Source organism: Schistocerca cancellata, unplaced genomic scaffold, assembly GCF_023864275.1.
Source record: "Schistocerca cancellata isolate TAMUIC-IGC-003103 unplaced genomic scaffold, iqSchCanc2.1 HiC_scaffold_907, whole genome shotgun sequence".
Lineage (NCBI taxonomy): Eukaryota > Metazoa > Arthropoda > Insecta > Orthoptera > Acrididae > Schistocerca > Schistocerca cancellata.
This window is the reverse complement of record NW_026046916.1, coordinates 37501-42500: the sequence shown is the minus strand read 5'-3', so window position 1 is coordinate 42500 and position 5000 is coordinate 37501. Positions and strand designations below refer to the sequence as shown.

Genomic DNA, 5000 nt, shown 5'->3' with positions numbered 1-5000 from the left:
CATGCCAGTTAAACACCGACGGGCGGTGAACCAACAGCGTGGGACACAAATCCAACTACGAGCTTTTTAACCGCAACAACTTTAATATACGCTATTGGAGCTGGAATTACCGCGGCTGCAGGCACCAGACTTGCCCTCCAATAGATACTCGTTAAAGGATTTAAAGTGTACTCATTCCGATTACGGGGCCTCGGATGAGTCCCGTATCGTTATTTTTCGTCACTACCTCCCCGTGCCGGGAGTGGGTAATTTGCGCGCCTGCTGCCTTCCTTGGATGTGGTAGCCGTTTCTCAGGCTCCCTCTCCGGAATCGAACCCTGATTCCCCGTTACCCGTTACAACCATGGTAGGCGCAGAACCTACCATCGACAGTTGATAAGGCAGACATTTGAAAGATGCGTCGCCGGTACGAGGACCGTGCGATCAGCCCAAAGTTATTCAGAGTCACCAAGGCAAACGGACCGGACGAGCCGACCGATTGGTTTTGATCTAATAAAAGCGTCCCTTCCATCTCTGGTCGGGACTCTGTTTGCATGTATTAGCTCTAGAATTACCACAGTTATCCAAGTAACGTGGGTACGATCTAAGGAACCATAACTGATTTAATGAGCCATTCGCGGTTTCACCTTAATGCGGCTTGTACTGAGACATGCATGGCTTAATCTTTGAGACAAGCATATGACTACTGGCAGGATCAACCAGGGAGCTGCGTCAACTAGAGCTGAGCAGCCGGCCGCCCGGGAGTGTGTCCCAGAGGCCCGCGCGAACACGCAAGCGTCCGCTCAATTATTCTGCAAACAGGAGGAGGCTGAGCTCCCCTGCACAATACACCTCGAAACCCTCTCAGGTCCCGGCGGCGCGCAGCGCCGTCCTAAGTACTTGGTCGGGTTCGAGAGAGGCGCAATCGCCCGGAGTTAGGCGAGTAGACGCTTTAGGTGCGACCACCCGTGCTCCCAACTGAGCTTGCCGCTGCCGACAGAGGCCCGGGAGCGTGCTGTCGTGGCATTGCCGGCGGGAGACAACACGCGCCACCTACGGTGACCGGCAGCTCCAACGCCAGCGCCACAGAAGGGCAAAGGCCCCACGTGGGTGCCGAAGCGAACTCTCCCAGCACAGCGCACGTGCCAACACGTCTGCACAACTGCGATACAAACCACCAGCGAGAACCGCTGGGGCGACCGAGCAGCAGACGGCGTCGCGGCGCCGAGTGCCGGGCGGCGGCGCATCCTCAACGCACACAGTCCTCAATCGGACCAGCACACTGCAGATGTCCACCGCGCTTCGCACCGGGCCGGCGAGGACCCACTTTGGCTGCACGGCGCCGCGCGCAGGGTGCCCCGGCGCGCAGCTGCGCCGCCTGCCGCGTCCGTCGGCCGGCGCGCCTGCCACTGGGCGCCCCCACCAGCCGGCTGTAGCGCGTGCGCCCACGCACCGCGCGGCCAGCACGCCGGGCGGCCCCCCCTCACCGGCCGGGGACAGTCCCACCCACCCACAGCCGCGTATCGCTTCACACCCAGATTCACATTCACGTTCGTTGGTATGGTGGGGACCGCTTCGTAGCTGTACCGATCGTTGCCCTCACAGATGTACCTCCAGCAAGGACAACCGCACCACAACGGGTTACCAGTTGTTCATTTGCGTAACGTCACCAGTAAACGTACACGTCCATCCCCGTTTGCAAAGTCAACTATTATTGCATGCCTGCCTGTCAGGTGTCAAGACACACTACATCCGCTCACATCCACGCAACAAAATGTGCCCGACTAGAGGGCACGTGGAAGGTGCCCCCGTACGTATGCGATGTCCACTGCGCGACCAACTGTCAACCGGCCTCTGTAGCATGTCGCAGATGTGGAACGCGGGGCACCGTGCTATCACATTGTGTGAGAAGAGACTACTACGTCTGCATACACGCGCCACTACATGAACAGACGGCTCATGCTGATCGCCATCCACTGCGTCCATTACTCCCACACGTCTCTATGGCGTACCACACTGCAATGCAGCTGTTATGGGGAGATGACACGTAGCTGTGTACACAACATTCTGAGCGGGTTGCGGTTGGACAATACATTACTGTAACGTGTCATATGCCAATTACAGAGCAGGGTAAGGCACAACTTGGGTTAGGTTAAGGCACAACTTGGGTTAGGTTAAGGCACAACTTGGGTTAGGTTAAGGCACAACTTGGGTTAGGTTAAGGCACAACTTGGGTTAGGTTAAGGCACAACTTGGGTTAGGTTAAGGCACAACTTGGGTTAGGTTAAGGCACAACTTGGGTTAGGTTAAGGCACAACTTGGGTTAGGTTAAGGCACAACTTGGGTTAGGTTAAGGCACAACTTGGGTTAGGTTAAGGCACAACTTGGGTTAGGTTAAGGCACAACGTGGGTTAGGTTAAGGCACAACGTGGGTTAGGTTAAGGCACAACGTGGGTTAGGTTAAGGCACAACGTGGGTTAGGTTAAGGCACAACGTGGGTTAGGTTAAGGCACAACGTGGGTTAGGTTAAGGCACAACGTGGGTTAGGTTAAGGCACAACGTGGGTTAGGTTAAGGCACAACGTGGGTTAGGTTAAGGCACAACGTGGGTTAGGTTAAGGCACAACGTGGGTTAGGTTAAGGCACAACGTGGGTTAGGTTAAGGCACAACGTGGGTTAGGTTAAGGCACAACGTGGGTTAGGTTAAGGCACAACTTGGGGGTAGATTGCGGTGCAAATTGCGTTACATTGCGGTGCAAATTGCGTTACATTGCGGTGCAAATTGCGTTACATTGCGGTGCAAATTGCGTTACATTGCGGTGCAAATTGCGTTACATTGCGGTGCAAATTGCGTTACATTGCGGTGCAAATTGCGTTACATTGCGGTGCAAATTGCGTTACATTGCGGTGCAAATTGCGTTACATTGCGGTGCAAATTGAGTTACATTGCGGTGCAAATTGCGTTACATTGCGGTGCAAAATGCGTTACATTGCGGTGCAAATTGCGTTACATTGCGGTGCAAATTGAGTTACATTGCGGTGCAAATTGAGTTACATTGCGGTGCAAATTGAGTTACATTGCGGTGCAAATTGAGTTACATTGCGGTGCAAATTGGGTTACATTGCGGTGCAAATTGAGTTACATTGCGGTGCAAATTGAGTTACATTGCGGTGCAAATTGAGTTACATTGCGGTGCAAATTGAGTTACATTGCGGTGCAAATTGAGGTAGGTTAAGGTGCAACACAGGTTAGGTTAAGGTGCAACATAGGTTAGGGTGCAAGATGGGTTAGGTTAAGGTGCAAGATGGGTTAGGTTAAGGTGCAAGATGGGTTAGGTTAAGGTGCAAGATGGGTTAGGTTAAGGTGACATAGGTTAGGTTAAGGTGACATAGGTTAGGTTAAGGTGACATAGGTTAGGTTAAGGTGACATAGGTTAGGTTAAGGTGACATAGGTTAGGTTAAGGTGACATAGGTTAGGTTAAGGTGACATAGGTTAGGTTAAGGTGACATAGGTTAGGTTAAGGTGACATAGGTTAGGTTAAGGTGACATAGGTTAGGTTAAGGTGACATAGGTTAGGTTAAGGTGACATAGGTTAGGTTAAGGTACAAACTGGGTTGTGTTATGGTACACATTGCGTTGTAGTACAGTACACGTTAGGTTTGGGTACGGTACACAATGTGGTATGGGATGGCGTGTTGTGGGGGGGGGGGGTGAGGTTCGTTGATATCGACCGTAGGACGTGGATGCCCGAGGCAGCGTCAGTGTGTCAAAGGAGTTATGTCACGTCGGGATGCGCTTTTCGCTAGTGAGAGGGGGCGAGCCGTGTCTGTGGTTGCGGCAGACCTGTGTGTTTCATTCCTGCCAGTGTGTTTGTGCTGTAAGACGAGGCAGTGTGGTGATGTTGGGTGCACCCCTGTGTAGGACATGTGTGGGTGTTGGTGGCTTCTCTGAGCAATTGTGGTTGTCGGACGAGTGGGGTATTCTGTTTTATGATTGGACCTCCCGGTCTGGTTATCATAGCGTAGTTGGTGTACTGTGGCGGATAGGATGCACCGGACGTTGGTCCATGCTGGTGCTTAGTTGTTGTATCTGTGTCTGTTACAGGCAGAGAGTAGTGTGTGATAGAGTGTGTGGCTGACGTGTGGTTCATTTTGTGTGTACGGACGTTCAGCATGTATAGGGGCATTTGCGTATATAATCTATCTATGTGGGCCTGCATAGTTTACTGAGCAGTGCTGTGAGGTGACTGAACTACGAGTGACGTACTGATTTACAGCGGAATGGTTGCCTTGTACCAAAGATGGAGTATCGGAGGACCGTCTATATTCTGAGAGGAGCCCTGTTTGCCACTGGGCGTGGGGTCTCGCGTCCTGCGGTTCAGTGCCCCCAGGGAAGCGCGCGGAGGTGGTGCTGCTGCTGCTGTAGCAAGCGAGCTACTTACAGCATGTATAGGGACAGCGGGAATATGGCATATTCGATATAACTCTTCATGAAACGCAAGATATAGGGGCGGATTGCACGTTACGAGTGCGGGAAGAGTCCGCCGTTCATCCGCTGGAGTTGCGATTTGGGCGGTTGGGGTGGGGCACGTGCGGGTGCGGGTGGAGCGATTGTCGGTCGACGACTTCGTGCGACGCAGGCACAGGCGTTGGGGCTCCTGTGGTGGGCAGATGATGCAGGCTTTGTGGGTGGCGTCGGAAAATGGGCACTGTGGGACCTAGCGATGTCGTAGTCGGCGTGGCGTCTCATAGATGGCGGTATCATCGGTGCAGCAGGTCATGTTGCGGGGGACCTGGAGGTGGCGGTATTTTTGTTTGTGGTGCGCTCGACATGGTGGACGTAGTGTCGTCCGATTCGCGTAGATGGAGCTATTGCATGTGGTTTCGTCACATTGTCATAGATGGCGGTGCCGTGTTTTGGAGGTATGGTTGGCGTAGTTTCGTTGGATTCCTGTAGATGGAGGTGTCGTTTCTGGGCCGGATGGGAATGTAGTTTGGTCACATTCCCAAAGATGGCTGTGT

At 53.2% G+C, this 5000-nt stretch overlaps 1 non-coding gene across 1 annotated transcript in view; it reads right to left on the bottom strand.

Annotated features, from left to right (window-relative positions):
• Nucleotides 1–704, bottom strand: part of LOC126149075 (small subunit ribosomal RNA) — a 1909-nt gene extending 1205 nt beyond the window's left edge. The window contains exon 1 of the ribosomal RNA XR_007530679.1: nucleotides 1–704. This exon is cut by the window's left edge and continues 1205 nt beyond it. This is a non-coding gene — a ribosomal RNA (small subunit ribosomal RNA).
• Nucleotides 705–5000: the final 4296 nt, after the last annotated feature.